A 20,223-nucleotide genomic window follows, 5' to 3' on the forward strand; every position below is an offset into this window, starting at 1 on the left:
GAGTATTTCTTACCACATTTGATATATACATGTTATTAGTATTGCACACACATTGCAAGATTAATCCCAAACATAATGTTCAAACAGATTTACTAGATTAAAGTGTATACTGTTTTTGGTGTGTTTCAGCAACAGTGATGAATTTAAGACATTGACTGGCCAAGCCATTCTCAATGCCTTAATTGGCTGCTGATTGAAAGGAAATCAGAAATACCTACAGTCAGGGGCGTCATAGTAGGGGGGAAAGTGGGACTGACTACCCAGGGCCCAAATGGGGGGAGGGCCCTCGAAAAGCCTGGAATGATGCGTGGATCAAGAGAGGAAGGGGGCCCAGAGAGACTGCTCATATATAGGGTCCAGCATTTTGTGCTACACCCCTGCGTACAGTTGAGACACTGTGGCCCTCCAGGACTTCAGTTTGAATCTGGATAGCTCAGCTAGATCTGAAATTTATATTTGAGATTTATAAAAACAGTCGATGTTGATATTTCATAGCTTCCCATGTGCTTCATCAGGAGATGGTACTGATGAGTGGCATAAAGAGGCATCTGCCTTTGCACAATTCCATTGCTATATGCTTTAGTACAAAGCAGCTTACTAGGGCATTGTTGGAAACGACACCTAGTGTAAAGGCCAATTGTAATGGACAAGCATCACGAAGAGTGGACAGTGACATTATATTAAATTCTTAGAACTCAGCTGTGTCACGTAACGGGTAGGGGGGACCCAAACGCAGAGAGAAAAAAAACACAAACTCAAAAAGGGAAAATTAACAAAGACTTTACTTACAGGACAGGCAAACAAGCAGGGAACAGAAAAGGCCACGATGGGCAAAAACACAAACTCAAAAAATATCTAATAAAACAGAAAACAACAGGAACTCAAAAACACAGGCAGGGCAGAACACAGGCAGGCAGAGTACAAGGGCAAACAAACACAAACAGGTCAAAAAACGCAGGCAGGTACATACGGTCTGAAACACAGGTCGGAAACAAACACAAGGAATCAGCACCCGAGTCAAGGGAACAAAGAACTTAAATAGACAGGGGATAACAAGACACAGGTGAACTCAAAAAACAATCAACCCAGAAAAGGAGGGGATAACAAGACACAGGTGGGAACAATGATAGAATAACGAGACAACAATAATACAATTAACAGGGGGGAGCAGGACACAAAACAGAAGTGCCGCCATCTGGCGGCCCAACAAGTGAAACACAGACAGGAAAACACAGAACCATGACAAGCTGGTTCAGTCTGAACCTTGGTTCAGGCTGCAAAAAAACAAAAAACAAACAAAACAAAAAAAAAACACAACACTCCCAGAATGTGTTATATTTAAATCAGCAAATCATATTATTGCACAATCACCGTGTTAAAGAACAAAGAAAAACAATTGTGTTGTGTCTGTGTCTTTTTTATTTGTATGTGTTGTCATTATTGTGTGTGTGTCTGTGTGTGTGTGTTTGTGTGCACATGTGTGCAAGTCTGTGGGTTTTCATCTCTAATGATAAAATTGAAGTGGAAACCTTAGATGGCTGTATAACTTTATTCAGTTATTTAGTAATAATTTATAAACTTTAGCAAACTTTAGTTCAATATCCTCTATGCCAGCTCCTGCAGAATGCATTGTTCCCTCACTGGTAGTAGCAAACCTGGATTAAAAGATCAGTTAATCTGGACATCTTCATTCACATTATAAAGTATTAACAAACTTTGTCCATTGGGAATGGTCCCAGAGGCAATAATATTATGAAATAAGATTGTTGTGCCAGCTGTCAGAAACACAGACCAGAATACCTAAATGATGGTAGAATTAAAACCGATATTTACAAGGGCATGTATATTATCTGTGGCTAAACAATGTTATTTTGTACATTGTCATGCAGAATATTGCTTTGGACATTCACATAATCTTTAGAGCAAAGATGGAGTAATTTTTTGTGTTTAATGAAAAGGAAAGAGAATTAATAGCAGCATTAACTTAACAGCCTGGAAATAAAATGGCATCTTCAGACACAGTGGGTGCCATGCACAAATATTCAGGTAATTACAGTATGATGCTAAAGACATTTACAATGTCTATACCCAAATCATTCTAAATCTTTTTGTTCATGGAAAGGGTTTTTTGTCTGAGAGACCCATGGTAAAAAGAGAGTTTAAAATTTGTTTTATGCTTTTATCTGGCCAGCAGAACAGAATCTTGGCCTGATGTGCCTGGTAGGGGCTCTGTGTGAAAATTGTCACATTGTCATCGTGGACTGCGGGTTGGATTCTGATTGCAATGGGCACCTATTCTTTTCAAAAAAATGCTGCAGCAAAAAGGGCAAAGGGGCAGGGGCCATCACCACAGTTGGGCCCTACCCTTTGCACTTTCCTGGTGACTACCCACTCCAGCTTCCATATTGGCAAGTATATGTACAAACTCTTCACACAAGGCTTTACATTACTTTTGCTAGGATTTGGCCCTTGAAACCCTCTGAGCATGCTGTCAATTTAAATAGTCAGCTGTTGAAAATATGTGTTTAAATTCTATTTTTTTTAACAATGCTGGTTTGACTGGTCACTATTTTTTCAGGCTGGGATTCAATCATTTGTCCTTTGACTTGCAATTAAAAACAATTATTATTTTTTCCTTAAAAACAGTTCTTGTTTTATTTTATCTTGATCAAACTATATCTCATGACCCTAGATTTATATTTTTAATGTGACTTCTTTCTGTTTTACAGTTGCTAGCATTCACTTGCATACTGGACTCATTTTGGACAGTATAACTGGATAACAGTGTTACCGGTCACAATATGCCAGACAAGCTCACTTTGAGGAATGTCTGGCTTCCATTTCTGAGTCTTCATAGTATACATATATAGGAAATCTCTCGAATAATTAATTGGGTTTCACCATGATCATTAACCTTTCTTCAATTTCTGTTAAATAGTCTGTGGGCTGGATGCAGAGAGAAAAAATTTCTTAAATTCAATGAAGTCATGGATTTTACTTTCTTCTGCTGTCAACTAACTCCTTCCTGGACCAGCCAAAAGTGGGCGAGAAAGTGGCACTGAGCTCTGTATCTGAAACTGAACTCAGAGACAGGAAGTTCTTGCACCCCTTCACAAAATTCAGCATATGAGTGGTTTTTTTGACTATAGGAAATTCATCCCTGATAAGAGGTTTGACAAATGTGGGGGGTGTGCAAAATTGAGGTAATTCGAGATGCTTGTAAGACATTCATAAAATTTAAGGTGAAACAGGTTATGAGAGTGTGAGGGGACATGGTGTTATGTGAATTCGTTTGGAAGTTATTTGCCTTTTTGTGAGAAGTCATGCCCAGTGTCACCCCCAACACCCCCCACCTGCCCCTCAGGCAATTGGTGTCAGAAGTTAAGTATTTATTGCTCCATGACCAAAGTTTCCATAAAGCTTTGTGTGTATTACATGAATCCATATTTTACATTGTCAAACTATGTAAATTGACTGGCATGCACTCAATGACATACCATACGTATACGGTCTTTTGAGTGTCAATCGGCAGTTTCAAAATTGAGCCGATACTCCCAATTTCAATGTCTCATTCAACAGAGTTGGGGTCAATTCCAAACTGAAATGAGAATTACTGACAAATTCCAATTCAGTTCTTAAATTTGAATTTGAATTGAAAATATTGACAGGATATGTAATTTCAATTAAAGGAAATAAAATTGAATTTAATAAAATTCCAATGCCTAATTTCCATGCCTGACTTTCATCAATGTTTAAGATGATATCAATGACATACTCTTACAAAGTCTGTCTTTCATATTCTATGAATCAGCAAAATGTACTTTATTTCATGTCATTGAATGCAATTCTATTTCCTCTATTTAAAATTCTAATTCAAATTATGTACCCTGAAGACTTTTAAAATTCAAATTTCAAATCCATTTAAAAAATTGAATAGAAATAAATCCCAAAATTCTAAATTGACAAATACCCTGTGTTCCAAACATGGTAGAAATATACTACATGGCTTAACTGTTTCTCTAGGGGGTATATGGTCCTGTTGAGCCAGAGTCTGCTTGTGAATGTGTATTTGTGCTGAATCATTGGGATATGCTTCTATCTCCAAGACAGGGAAGAGCACGAAACTCTGCTCTGAGTGATTGGGAGAGAGAGGACTGCTGAGTCACTGCTACTCTCCTCATTCAGTCAACCAGGCCTAAGGAACATGGCAGGGAGACCCACTCTTCTGGGCAACAGCACTGAAACTGTTGTTTCAGTGTATGAGATACCACACTGTTGTTCAGCATAACAGAAACATGTGGATCAGTTTAATCCATATTGTCATAAGTATGCTCACTTTTCCAAGTTCGAGTTCCAGTTTTGCATGCACACAGACTGTGTGTGGTGCTCCTGTGAAGATAAGAGCTGTGTCCTACTTTACGTGACTCAGCACTCCTGACCTGCTGCTGTTCCACAGATAATATAGCCTGGCAGTTATGAAATCAAGGAACACTGGAAAGGTGTCTCAAAGACTATTCTTTCTGCCAGAAATTTAGAATTTAGAAACATAATGACCATATGGCACAGATATGAGCCCATTAATTTGAAGTTCAGGTGAAGAGAAGCTCAATATTTTTTGATTATTTGTAAATATATTAATTGACAAAATGTATCTTTGCATAGTTTATGCCAAAATTGCCTTTTGCACCTTATAATCTATTCAGAAAATGGCATGATGAGCTAATATGTTTAATGCTCACAGCCTCACAGGTTAGATAACACAGCAATTTGTGTGTATAATCTGAATTACAGGCTGAGAAAGGTCCACACGTTTTACATCTTGAGTTTTAAGTGCATTAGAAATATGCCTGTTTTGACCAGAGATAAGCACCTGCCTATGTTTTATGGTTAGACAAACTGACTAATATTCACTTACTCTGTCTAGGCACATGCCCATGATGGTCAAGAAGTTGTTTTAAACTTAGTTAAAACAGTTAAACAGAGATATAATTCATTTTTGGCAATACTATTCTGGTACATGTAGTTATATAATATCTACAGATATTTTTTAAAAATCTTGTGCATGAAATAGCGTTGATACTGGCATAATCATAATTTACAAACTATGCATATAAGGTCACTCATTATGTAAAATATTAATAAGTTCAACTGCTTTGTAAAAATAATGTGTATACATTCGAAATTACTTGTAATGAAAAAGTAAATTTAACATTAAATCTTGGTCTTTTTACAATTCTGAAGCATGTACGAGACATTTTTAAACAATGTCATAATTTACATACTAGCTATTTCATCTACAATTTAAGACAGTGTACTAGTGGCAAATTTAATAAAAAGTCAGACAGTGTTCATTGTAAATCTGGCTTCACTGCCAAATAGACCGCAGTGGTTGATACTACTACTTAACAATAACCTAAATTAGCTAATTAGCTGATGTGGATTCTATTCCACATTTGCTTTATTATTGCTAATTGAACAACACACAATACTGAAAATTTGGTGGTAGGCAATACATGAATAAAAAAATTTCTTTTCTTTCCAAATTCACTGGCCAAAACAAAAAGTTGGTATTGGGAATAAAGGTCATTTGGAACTATTAAATGTTCACATAACTATGAAAATAATGTGAAAATATAAAACACACTTTATATACTTTAATAGTAAACTTTTTTTTTAAATAGCTGAAATTTAGCTACAGTCCTTAGTTTGTTTATAACCAATAATTAAACCATTGTTTGTTCATTATTAATGAATTATTCCTTTGAATAATAAAAAACAATACTGCATTTTTTGTTAGCCTTCTGAATGATACATCTCCTGAGTGATAGCCACCATCTTCCGTCTCTTATGTGAATTATTTGGTTTTGTTTAATATGAAACTGTGTTGATTTTCCCACATTGTAATACTTTCCCTGTTTCATTTTTATAGTATTTTGAGTTTTTGAATGCAAAGCTTGACCCATTTTGGTTAAATGTTTGATTTTTTGCATTTGTGATTCAGACTGCTGGGTCTGTATTTCTGAAATTTCTATCTTCTATTGTATTGCAAGTATTTTCAATGCTTCCTTAAAATGTTAATACTATTGAAATACTTTTCATGTATCATTTCAAATGCATCTCAAATACTTTAATCAAATAATATGCCCAATCTTGTGGTTCAGTGGGGGTTATGGAAGACTTATATGGAAGTCTCTTTTAAAATGAAAGAAAATATATCTATTTTCTAAATATATCTATTTTCATTAACCAAGTGCAATGGTGAATGCAAGAGTAAGCGTTGGCGGTATTGCTCTGAGGGCGAGAAATTTGGTAATTTCATGACGGCAATCTTGGCGCACCTGATGGCAGTATCACTTAAATGTCCAAGGTGTGTCTCTATGGTAGCCAATCAAATTGTTGTTTTCATGCTTTAAAAAAAATCCAGTTGGAACGCAATCGATTCATGCAATTTCATAATGAGCAACCCAAACCATCAATGACAAGATCGCTTTTCCGCACAGGAATCATAAATACTTACGACAGAAGTACAGGCTAGGACTGTAGCAATTTATGGATCACAATCCACACCACCTCTTCTCCCAGAAGTTCAGAAGGTGTGGGAGGAGGTGGCGAATGCATTAACTGCAGCTAATATAGGCCCTGTTCGAACAGCCTGCCAATGCCGAAAAAGGTTTAATATAATGTGTAATATAATTTATATATTTTAGACTATTGGCCTACATGATCGCAGGTTTCTTGTAATCTGTACTGTTCTATTCTAGTAGTTTAAATTAAAATTAATTAATTAATAATAATTATCGGCTATTTGTTCATTAAATGGAAGTGTAATGTTGGCATCACCTATAGAACTACATGACTAATAAGTTACCAAATTGCCAGAGTCTATTGGGTTCCCGCTAAGAGGTGGTTCCAGCTGATCATAACGCAATGGGTTTTCGTTGGTTCAAATTGTCACTGCGCCAAAAGTATTTTAGAACACGCCCCAGACAGCGCCACCCCTCCCACTTGTAATCCGGGCGGACACCGGAGTGACGGTGGTGACCGGGGGGGACAGGAAGAGTCGGATGAGAAAAAAGAGCCCGAAGGACAAGTCCTCCTCCACACTTACCCCCTGATCCAGTGTCCAAACCACAGGCGGGTGTGGAAGGGCAGGCCTCAATCGTTTACGTCCACCGTCCTTTTAAAGTGTCAGAGGTGAAAGCTTTGATCGACGACCTGCCAAATCCCAAAACGATGGGAGGAGAGAGGTACTGTGACGGCATTCAATCCATGGTGAGTACATGCCGCCCCCGTACTGATGAACTGGCTACCATATTACAAAGACATTTAAAATTTAAATAGGCAAGTGTTAAGAATGGATTCAGGGACCAGCCTATTGACTGGGAACCTGGAAATGACACTGAGTTTTCCAGAGAAATGGATGGCCTCTACGGCTGGCTGAAAGCACGTTTTCCAGTCCGGCTCGACTGGGCCAAGATCCGTGGTGTAACATAGGGTCCGCATGAATCTGTTGAAGAATGCTTAACCAGAATAACAGTTTTTACAGTCCACAGCAGCCTCACCCCTCCCGCAGCAGGAGCAGCAGAGGCGGCACCAACCTCCTTTGAGGTGCAGGTGGTCACCTGCTTCATTGATGGACTCTTAAGGACATGGTTACCCGCACCTGCATCGGCTACCAGACGGCCCATATGGAAGAGGTTAAGCACCACGCCGCACACGCTGAACACCTTGGAAAAGAAACGCAGGACAGAAGATCAGTCCAAACAGCTGGCCTCCCAACTCCAAATGGTCCAGCTCCAGGCCTAACAACAGGCCAGCTAAGGGGGCCGGGGAGGAGGACGAGGCCGGAACAGAGAAAGGAGACGTGGAGGACCGGCCCGAGAGCGACGCAATGACCAGTGCAGGAAGCCCCTCTCTGGGTTTAGATGTTGGAAGCTATCCTGCTCCCGAAACAGATAGCAGTTTGCAAATGTGCGGCCCACACAGTTGGCGATGACCCCATCATCCAAGGAAACAACTATGCAGATGCGGCTGCTAAATCTGTTGCGGGCAGTTCTACTGCCCCCATCATGCAAATGCTTGCGCAACTTCCCAAGTCAGCGCCATTGACCACACCCTTCACTACACTGGCTGAATGCCAGGCGCAAGCGACTCCAGCTGAAAAACGTTCCTGGTCAACGTCAGGTAACAAGACAGACGGCATTTGGCTAGGGCCAACTGGTAAACCATGCTTATCTAAACTGTTCTTCTCCTATTTTGCTAAGTTGACCCATGATAAAGGCCACATGTCAAAAGGGGGATGATATCGCAAATGAACCAACACTGGGACACACAAGGGTTTTCAAATTATGCCTCAAACCTTTGTAAGAAATGTGTTACATGTGCACAGTAGAATGTGGGAAGAGGCCAAGCGATACTGAAATCCAGCCACCCTACACCAACTGAACCATTCGAACATTTAATGATGTATTTCATTGAACTAACACCTAATGAAGGGAAAAAGTACTGTCTGGTGATAATTGACATGTTTTCAAAATGGATTTAAGTTTTTCCCACAGGCAAAGCAGATTCGTCGGGAGTGGCTAAAGCACTAATCAATGAAATTATTCCTAAGTGGGGAATACCAAAGATATCCTCAGACAATGGATCGCATTTTGTGAACAATGCACTAACTGCGCTTTCTGTTTATCTAGGATTTGACCTGAGAAACCACTGCGCCTATCACCCCCAGAGTGGTGGGGCAGTGGAAAGAGCAAACGGCACATTGAAAAACAAATTGTCTAAGATTATGTTCGAAACAGGTCTAGGATGGGTAAAAGCGTTACCCCTGGCACTATTGGCCGTGAGAGTTCGCCCACACGGTTCAACTAATCTTTCACCATTTGAAATTCTTACAGGGAGACCAATGGAGACCAGGATCAATGCTCCGAGGCCCTTAGGCCTAGGAGCAGAGGAATTGAGCCAGCAAATGTTAGACTACTGTGTGCAACTGATAAAGTCTTTGAACCATATTCATAAGAAGGCAAAAGAAGCTTTACCAAAACCCAGAGAGGGACAGCTGCATGACCTGAAGCCCGGCGATTGGGTGGTGGTGAAGGACTTCAGACGAAAGAATTGGTCCCACGCCCACTGGAGAGGTTCGTTCCAGGTCCTGCTGACATCAAAAATGGCTGTGAAGGTTGAAGGACGAACCACGTGGGTCCACGCCAGTCACTGCAAACGAGCTCCACCATTGGAAGAATGAGACCAGACAACAACCCGTTTCACCGCCTGGGCTGCAGCCTGAGAGTGGCCATGTGCATCATGGGGACGATCTTGATCCTCATCACCGTGCCCTTGATGCTGACAAAACAGAAAATCCCCCAGGTAACGAAACAGTCCAATGACAGGACTTAAATAACAGCTGCTCCAGCCAGGTCCAACGGCAGGACCTAAACAATAGCCGCTCCCCCCAGAAAGAAGATTCCTCTGAGTCCAATCAAAAGAGATAGTCTTCTCTGTCACCATCTAGGGACTTCACCTGGTTGAAAACTGCAGAATATACAACGGACTCGTTTTCTCAGAATAAGTTTGAAACTGAAATGTGAACTCTATATACTACTGTATGCTTGCACAGACTTTTCCACTGTTTTGTTATCATAAAAATGATAAAAGGGGGGACTGTAAGGGAAAAATGAGAAATTACTGTTTACATATTTACTCGCTTTTATATAACCATAAGAAATCATTTTAAATTTATTTTCTGTCTAACTGAGAATTATTGGGAATGCATAGCCCCTTCCGTGCGTGTTCCTATTTTCCCCAGAAAACTTTCTCTGTATTTCTCCATTGTTTTTAGTCACTGTGACATGATAGCCTTGAAGAAGTCAGAATGTCTAAACAAGTCTGTATCTCAGAAATTAACAATGTTTTTAACCAATCAGAGACAAGCTGCAAAACAGTTTGAGACAAACAGGTTTTGGGAAAATTCCAGAACCCGCCTTTCACCTACTTTTAACTGCATAAAATGAATGGCTTTTCACCTGTTCTGAGAGCTTTCATACAGACGTGTTGTGGCGCTGTGTGGATTATCCTATTTGGCCGAATAAATATATCTGAACTGAATATTGTGTGTAAGTCTGTTGGACTCTTCTCATCGACCGGGGGAAATTAAGATAATTTCCACCACACACTGCAGCGCAAGCGAAAGTATGTTATGTTGGGAATTTGTTGATCCTAGTGGTATTGCTGTGAAACGCCATAGCGCCAGTTTTAAGACGCTGATGCTGTCAACAAGCTTGTGTTTGACTATACCGTCCCCTTGCGCCGGTTTGAAAATAGATCCCTTAAGGTGTGACATTTTTGCTGAAAGCCTATTCACTCATTTTGGAAGACATAAATTGGATCACTGCCTGGAAGGTCTGGACTAAACATTGCAACTTCCTAATTAATCAGGGAGTCCTTGAGTGATTTTAATATATTGTCACCCTTAACTGAGGGCAAAGATCTTGTATATGTAAACAGTGCATTTTAAAATACTTTCAAGAAAAAGTATTGTGAAAGTAACTAAAATACTTTTACATGTAAATACATTTAACCCATGTTATCTGCAAAACATTAGCTACATGGTTATATTTTCTGATGTCATTACTATTTAATTTATTGTGTTAAATATTCCTCTTTAAAACAAAGCATTGGCTTATCTGTAAAATATGAGTTAGGGAAGCTAGTAAGCTACAGAGATAGCAGCATCACATCAGTACAGCTTACTTTGATTGCATATGTGTTATACAATTATCACATTAATCCATTTTGACAAATCAATGACCATTTACAGTAATGATGATTGACAACAGTGTGCCCCAACGTCATTTGGTTCATTTCATCTGGTTATTAGTGCATATTGAAGGTCATTCGAACAACTACAGAACAGAGGTCCGATAAGATACAATTCTCATTAAGTTATCCATAACCATGAACATCAAGTCTAATTCATGCAGCAAGCATAGGTAGTCAGTAAAGTTACGGCAAGTCAAACTAGAAGTGAGGCACGATTTGAAGAGATATGGTAAAGAGCCACAACATTAAGATAACAGTACAACACAAAAGTGCAACACAAACGTACTAGATGAACTTGCAAGCGTAACATGAAATTGCTATAAGATCAAGATACAAAGACAGAAGTGACATAAGGCAGTTATCCGGGATTGGGAGTAACCCTGTGGAGAAGTAGTGTTTGAGCAGTGGTAACCGACCCTGTTCCTGGAGATCTACCATCCTGTAGGTTTTCATTCCAACCCAAAAAAACACATCTCATTTCACAGCTAGAGATCGACTTGAGCAGTTATATTAGCAGAGTCAGGTGTGCCAAATTAGTTTTGAAATGAAGAGCTACAGGATGGTTGATCTCCAGGAACATGGTTGGTTACCACTGTGTTAGAGTTAGTCAAAGTACAATATGAAGAGCTGCATCTTCAGACCATGGTGGAAAATGGGCAGTGACCGAATGATTCATAGAGGAATCGGGAGTTTGTTCCACCACTAGGGTGGAGAAGCTCCGTGTTCAGGACAAGTGAGAACCATTCACCGGATGGCAGGACATGCAAGTTTCCCTGCTGCAGCAGAACGGAGTGGTCAAGCAGATGTGTAGGGTTGAGTTATGTCCTGAAGGTAGATGAGGGCTGTCCTGTTGGCTGTAGTGTAGGCCTGAGTAAGGAACCTGATCCTGGTGGGGACTGGTAGCCACTGGATTAACCTTAGCAGAGGAGTGGCACGTGAAAATTTAGGAAGATTGAAGACAAGTCAGGCAGCAGCATTCTAGATGAGTTGTAGTGGCTGTATGGCAGAAGCTGGTAGGCTTGCAAGAAGGGATGGATGAGTAGCTAAGTAGAGTACGTTGTCAGGTATGGTCAACTCCTCCTGATGTTGTACAGGAGGAATCTTCAGGACTGCAATGTTGCCGTGATGTGCTTTGTGAAGTCCAGCTGATCATCCAGGTCAAGGGAGGTCTTGTGAGGAATGATGAGCGGCTCTGTCTTGTTGAGGTAATGACTGAGCCCAGAGATTCAGTATAAATAGAGAACATCAGAGGCCCTAGTACAGATCCCTGTAACAATGGGATGAAGTGCAGAGACAGACGGCATCCACGTGACCTGGTAGGACCTATCTACAAGATAGGAATCAAACCAAGAGAGGGCAGTCCCAGAAATGCCCATCTCAGCCAGTGACTATGTAAAATCCTGCAGACTAGGTCTAGGAGGATCAGGACAGAGGAGAGGGATGAAGCTTTTGCAGTGGAAAGTTCATCCATCACAGCCAGGAGGGCAAAGGACCTGGAGGACAGTACAGAAGAACAAAATGGAGTTTAGTATGGTGAGTTACAGTGAGGAAGTATTTAAGGATATGTATGGCAGAGGCACAGAATTTCTAGGACAGAAATAAGCAAACTAGTGCCTCCGACTCAGCCTGAGGCCCTGGGAGTGTGCAAGAAGGAGTAGCCTGCAGACAGTGTAGCTGGAGTGGTGGCGTTATGTGGAGTGATCCAAGTCTATGTGAGAGTCAGGAAGCGAAAACACTTCATCTTGGCAAAGGCAGTGATGAAGTTGGTTTTCTGGATAGTTGACTGGCAATTCCATTCCCCACCCACCACAGTGAGTTCCTCAAATGAAGACAGGGGTAGGTAGATCAGGTTACCCAGGTAATGCCTGTGGTGGTTGGGCCTTCTTGAACGAGGCAAAGAGTACAAAAGAATCTGGGTTAAACACATGGTAGATGTAAAAGTTAGGCAAATAATGTGTAAGTGGTTGGACAAGCTATTTTTCAAGTAGCGACTGGAAAGGAGTGATGCAAATTTATGCTGAAGTTATTAATACCAGATGCTGATTACTTAATTGAAGTCAGTCAATTAGAGGGGAGTACTCTCAGATGAAACTACTCGAAATTAGCAAGACAATTGACCAATACTTAAATTACAGTCACTGATTGACTACACACAGCTATGTTCTATTTAAAGAAGAAATAACTGAAACAGTTATTGAAAAACTGAATTAAGAAAATGATACGTTTATCTGAACTCAGCAAATAGAAGACAATGGTGAACACTTTTTCTTGATGGCATCAGATGAAGTAGGTATCTAGATGAGCAAAATCAGGTACTCAGGGGGAGTGGGTGGAGTTGAAGACAGAGGAGGAGACTTCTTTGATTATAAACACAGGACCAAAGTGTGGAGGGGTGATGTGGTTAGGGCGTCATCTGCCGACGGAGAGGCAGCGGTTTTGCTGGTGCAACAACTCCAGGTGTTTGCAATCTCAAGTAATTGCTAATTAGGGGTCCAAGCAGCGAAGCTGTTGGAACCATATTGTATCTGTTAGGATTATTATTAGGGGTCCAAACAGCGAAGCTGGACCTATCTATACCGCTATAACAAAAGGTCATGCGTAAAGGCCATAACTCCCACACCATAAGTTTGATCAACACAAAACTTCATTGACCTATGCATCATGTCCGCCACATTGTTTGCCCGCCATTTGGACTTTTTTATTAGTTGGGGTGCGGAAGAGCTGTAGCTCCAAACCGGAAGTGTTACGACATCTAGTAAACTCCTTTACAGCAAGCGGCTAGAAGACATCCATGGCGATGCAACAAAGTAATCCCACACCGTCGGGTCTAGTTTTTATCAGTGAGGGGAGGGTCTGAACTTCATAATGGACAATATTATCTATCTGGGCATTCATAAAAATATTCTTTCACGACTCAAAAAATCGTATTTGGTCATAGCAACAAGATAAACCCGACAATTGCAGTGAATCGCTGCTCACTGAGTAACGAAATAAACAAGACAACGTTATAAAAAATGATACCATGTCATTCTACAGTCAATATCTGTAAACTAAGTATTGAATAAATATACAACCTTACTGTTGGTTTTACGCATAGAGGTGTCTCTTTTGAGTAGTCATATATTGTCTTGGACAATCCATTTGTGAAATAGGCTATACGCGCATCTGTGATGCCTGGGTACCTTCAAAAATAGCTGTGCGTAATACTACACCTGTTGTTTACGGCGTTGTCGCCCTTTTTAGTACAGCCTGGCTTGATTTACAATTCATTTATTCAGTAGGTGAGAGTATAAGCTTCCTAACGATGTATAACATGTCTGATTTTGCTTTTGGAATAGCATTTTATCGGTCAGCGTAACAGAATTTTTTCTTATCATCGCATTCACTTGCGCATTCACTGTGGGGTAGCATTAAAAGACGATGCACCTAAGGAAACGTTGTCAACGATTTTCATAATTTCTTGGAGAGTACTATTATTATTGAGGACTTCGGGGCATAGCTAAACCATATCTTTGTTGATAGACCTAACATCGTTTTCTGACGCAAAACAGAAGCGGATAGGACTGTCATTTATTTACAGTCTCTGTCTCTATACTACTGAACACAGATAAAATGTCATATTGCTATGTAAGTATTACTGCCCAAAATATTTCGGTTATATACGTTATTTTTGAAATTGAGTGTCTTTAAATAGGTTAGTGGTATTATATAATGTGGATATTTCACATTATAGTGTTTTTGTGATGCATGCAGTGATGACGAGTGTTGGAACATTGCCAAAACGTGGTGGACGGTTGAAAATTGTTTTCATATACTCCCATCCCCATCCGCTATTATGCTGAGATATAGCTAAACCATTTTTATTGATAGTATTTGAGTTCCTCTGCAAATGCGCGAAAACACGCTGGTATAATAAAACAATGACGGTAAATGTAGCCTGTATATATAGTCCGCTTCGTTCCGTTGCTACCATAATATAACAAACTTTCTTGTGTCTACAGCTGCAGTTTCTCGCTGCAATTACTAATATTGAATATAAACAAAAGACGCAATTTATGCTGTAGTCTGCCAATGTCGAAATATATAATAAGGTAGGCTACTCTGCGAGCAGCTGGCAGGTAGCAGGGATGGCGAGTTGATATTTCGTTTTTTGTTTCGTTTTTTTCATTTATTATTTGAAATATGTATTATTATTCTATCTGTCTCTGAGGCGCTCTGAAGTGTGCATTCTCTGCTAAACTGAGCAATGGATTGGAATATGTGTCTGACGTAGTGTTGCACGGTATTCCGAAACTTCAGCACTTTTTCGGTACTTAAAAAAAAGAAATGGTTCGGTATTAGAATTTTCCGACGTTCGGTAGTTTTGTGTCAAATGTAAAAGCCAAGGAAATGTGTCTCCCACATTACTGATTGAGAGTATAAAAAGTGTAATTTGTCAGAATCTTCGCTAGATGGCAGTAGCAACTAAGGTTGCCAAGTGAGGTGACATTGCGCTTGTACACTTACTCGTTGATACAGCGTAAGCTTTGACTCAGTTCACTTCAGTAGCAATAGGTGTTCTAATTTGGAAATATTTTATTATAGGAAGATGCTGTATTGTTATTAAAATATGCTGTTTTTAGATCTATTTAAAAGTGAAAGACCTGTTTATTTAGTTTACAATTGTTTAATTCTTGAAATATATTTAATATATTTTTCTATTGTTTAGTGTTGTAACACTATAGGCCTATGCTTATTAATATGTTGAGCAGGCTTCAACTTAAAGGTTGTTAATAAATTTCAGTTTCGTTAGGTAACAAGTATCGAATCAGTATCATTTAAGTTTCAAGTATCATTTCAGTATTGAGTATCGTGATACTAAACCTGGTATCGGTACCAAAATTTTGGTACTGTGACAACACTAGTCTCACGCCTTTTTTAGTTGCGGCACGGAAGCGCTTCAGCTCTACATCCACGCCAGGCCATCTAAGTGTTACGACATGCCATCTACGTGTTACGACGTAGTAAAGGCATTTACAGCAAGCGGCCAGGACACATCCATAGCGACGCAAAAAGTATTCCGACAGCTTCTCTTAGCACAAAATTGGCCATAAGTCATCAATATTTTATACAATCATCATGATATTCAGTAGATATGTTGGGTGAAGGTATATGATCATGAGGCCAAAACCATTTTAAAATCGCTCCATAGGGGGCACAAGAGTGCCAATGCTTGGACCCCTCCCAACGCCGCTTGCGGATTTAATTGTTTATATGCTCTGCCTGCAGTGAGACCGGGATGCTGGAATGAGACGCACGCAGGAGTGACGCCGAGTGATTCCCTTATCCTGTGTGTTTTGGTTTGGTTTGTTTTAGTTTGTGTTCATGTATGTACGGCCTGAAACCAAGCGAAATAAAACCCGTGGAGAAGGACTGCAACACTTTGTTACACACAGCAAGACTGAAAAAACCTGCAAAGTATACCTTTTACAATTTAATTTGGTTACCTTAGTAAGGAAATGTTTCCAACTGTTTGCAAGGTCTATTATCTACTACACTAAACTGGCTCAAAACAGTAAAAAAAAAAAAAAAGACACTGCTGTATTATTTGTAGCTGACCACTTGCAGCATGGCAATAAATATTGGTAGTTGATTGCAAAGAACCATAAACAAAATCCAACCTCCAAGATTTAATGTGGCAGTGTGGTATAATGGTTTTGGCACTGGGTTTATAACTAAGAGGTTGCAGGTTAGATTCTTTGGTACTGTATTGACATTGTACCTTTCAGTAAGGAACTTAGCATGAATTTGTTTAGTATATATCCAGTTGTATAAATGAATATCATGCTCACATGATCCATTAGATATGCAAGTCACTCTAGGTAACAGTGTCTGCTAAAGGTGAACATTGATGCATGATGCTAAATTAGCTAGCTAGCCATAAGCTTGACAGATGGAAAACAGTTACAAAGTCTTTCCACATTCTCTAATGCCAACAACAGTACACAACTAAAATCTGGCTTTCCTTCTTATATCCCAGGGCTGAATTTCCAATATCTATTGTTAATATACCACATAAAATGAAAGCACAACATAAGCACCATCAGTATAGTAATAAAAGGCATGACCAAGACCCAAGCTTTTTTTGTTCGATTAAAGCATAGTAAAGTTCACTTTTGCCAAATGTGCCAATAATGAAATTAAGCAAATATTACATATTTCAGTGTGGAGTGTTAAAGTCCCACCCACCGCAAAAAGAGTGACTGGAAGGAAGTGAAGGAAGTGGTTTGAAACATTCGGTTTTCCCATAGAGAGAACTTTAAAAATTGTATCTTCTCACGAGTAAACAATTGCACAATCTCTTTCTCCAAACGATGTGTTTCACATATCAGTTGATTGTTAAAAGTATATATATTTCATATACAATTTTATCCCCAGATTAACGGTATTGTTAAAAAACTACACAACAGACGTTTATGTCATCAAGCTCTCCATAGTATTCTTCGTTGTTGGCTAGCGAGAGCTTGATGATGTAAATGTCTGTTGTGTAGTTTTTTTTAACAATTTTGTAAATCTAGGGATAATATTTTTTTATATTATTTTTTACAATAAAAAAAATACTTGGGGGTGACAATGAAACATTCATTGCTTATTTTATTTTTTATTTTTATTTTTTTAAATGAATGGCAGCTATCCAGCTTAGCGGTTAATGGTAGCCATATTTGTACCAGAATGCTCGTTGCACACAAATTTAGGTTTGGCCAGTTATTCTGGGAGATGATGAGGTAGCCAACTGTACAAAGCCGGCTTGGAAATTTGTTCAGGATTCCCCTTATTCTTGAATAACCTCATCTGAACTTTTTTAGTACATATACATAGACATATACATACCAGATAGTGCCATATTAATGAGCAGCAGTTCTTAATAAAACCACAACAAACAAAAGCATAAATACATATTAAATGTACAAAAGATGCATTCAAATACTTTATTAGACAGAGGGCATGAATTAGTCATTAGTATCAGTAATCAGTGGACATGAATGTTGTTTTTGCCACCACATTTGACCACTTATTCACAGTGGATTGTTCTTACTTTGATCTTTTCTCCAGGGCAATTTGATGCAAAAATGGGCTATTGTCCTCCCCATAGATTTCAGCCAATAATGAAAAAAATCATTATTTTTTATGATTTAACATGTTTGCACTATATTAAAAAATGCTACATACAGCGCGTCATGGTATAATTAAATGTGTTGTGTAAATGTGTGTGAGACTTTGTGACATACTTTATGAGTGCGATTCCATTTTGAATCATTTAGATGTTTTTTATCAGCTTCTTTTTCTTGCTGCATGACAGGGATTCATAAACATTATTTAACTGTAAAGCAAGAAAGGTAGCACTTAATCCCTGTCAAATGATAAGGGATATCTGGTAAATATTAAACAATTAATGTGTTATTTACTGCTTAACATTTATTTTAAACATAGGCAAAGTAATAGCATCCTGTCCTTGCAAATGCAATGACAGTTTATTAACAGCATGGTATTGAAAATATGTCAGTGACAAGTTCCTTTTTGGCTTGCACAATGCTGTGACTCACAGTAGAAATATGCAATGAAATGTCATCACCTCACCAATATTCTATATGTAGAACCATTGGAGAAAGTTCCAACCTCTTTTGGGTTTTGTAGAATTTCAGAGTAACAGAAATGGTTTTTCAACACTTTTTTTAACAATGTACACAGTCTGGCATTAAAAACATGGTCTTGTCTGTGGCAACTGTGACTGGCAGACCTCACAGAGTGAAGCACAGTTATCCCTAGTATCACTCAGGGAATGGGGGGACTATAGTGACTTCTTTATTTCCTTAGGTGCAGGTTGTCTGGCTGCACACATGGCAGCGTCCTTTGATGCAATGACTGTGCAGCTCAGCTGATGAAGAGCAGAGTACAGAGTAAACATAAACAGCAGCATTGTTTCAGGGCACAGGATAATGTGTGTCTCCTGAATTGATGGGGGCTTGCAATAATGGGATGGACATGGACCTACTGTATAACTCCAAGTGGGAATGGACATGAACTTATAACTACAAGTAGTTATTGGGAACAATGGGGAAGAAAATTAGTTTTTAAAATATTAATAAATCATGTATTTATAAATGACAATAATTCTACTCAGTAGCACCATACTCTGTCCTTTGGAAATGTTTGATTTGGATGGCTTTTACTGCCATGCTCCTTTCCCAGGCTCCATTGTTTGTTTCACACTGCAGAAATAATGGTCAAGGACAATGTGAGCTTTTCTCTTAGGTTTCAGGCTAAGGAGCCAGCAGAAGCGTAACCTTCAATACCAGAAAGAGGTCCTCTCTTAGAGCTAAATAATTACTAGAGAGTTCTGCATAGATTAAGAGCCATGTGAAATAAATCTCATTGGCAGTGATGAACAGTAAAATACACTACTATCACATCTGATATTATTTCTATGAAATTCATAGATTTCATTTTTCTTTTATTCACATAAAATCAGTTTTATTTTAACCTTTTAATTCAATTTACCATTTTACTTGATAATATTCTATTCATTAGAACATAATGATGTCAGTCTTGTGGGCCCATACTACTGCTCTGCTAAACCCATCTAATCAATTCAAAAATATATTCTGGTAGTTAAACTTTTCACGTTTGTAATAGTAAAATTGCTATTTTTGACAAAATTAGATATCAATGCCATATATCCAGACAAATTGAATATAATAATTGAAAATATTTTTAACATGGAAACACATAAAATACTCTATACTATACTATCATGGTCTAATTATATTTTGACTGCAAAATGTAACTTGACTGCAAGTATAATTGCTTTCATAAAATAAATCTACTTATCAAAAGTTGACCGTGTACCCAAATCAGTTGATCATTTGTATTACTACCTGAAGAAATATAGTGCTGATGCACTTTACTGAATTTGATCTATATTAAAATAAATGTATTAAGCCAGAAATTGGCAGGAATGAACACCCCAGCATGCTGTACGTACTGTGGCATGAAAGATAGGTACATTATATACAGTAGGCTGATTGGGGGGGGGGGGGGGGGGGGGGGGATGTTGGGGGAAGGGGGAGTCATAGCTCTGCAGTTGGGTTTAAGATTCAGGGTTACTGTAGCAGATTGTGGCTGCAAGCAAAAAAAAAATCAAAAAAATTGAAGTTTTTGTCTAATTTTCTTGGATTCAGAGCTGGAATAGTGATTGGTAGTCACTGGTGGGAGCTTACTGCTGTCTACACCAATATCATATGATGATAGTATGTTTATTTGACTTAATGTCAGGGTTAATACTATCTTTATTATTTGTCTTGTCTATAAAATACATTTGATGATTTTCCAATGTTCCAGGGTGCCAATAACAATCACACGAGTATG

The sequence above is a fragment of the Anguilla anguilla genome, chromosome 1, assembly GCF_013347855.1.
Source record: "Anguilla anguilla isolate fAngAng1 chromosome 1, fAngAng1.pri, whole genome shotgun sequence".
In the NCBI taxonomy this organism is placed as follows: Eukaryota; Metazoa; Chordata; class Actinopteri; order Anguilliformes; family Anguillidae; genus Anguilla; species Anguilla anguilla.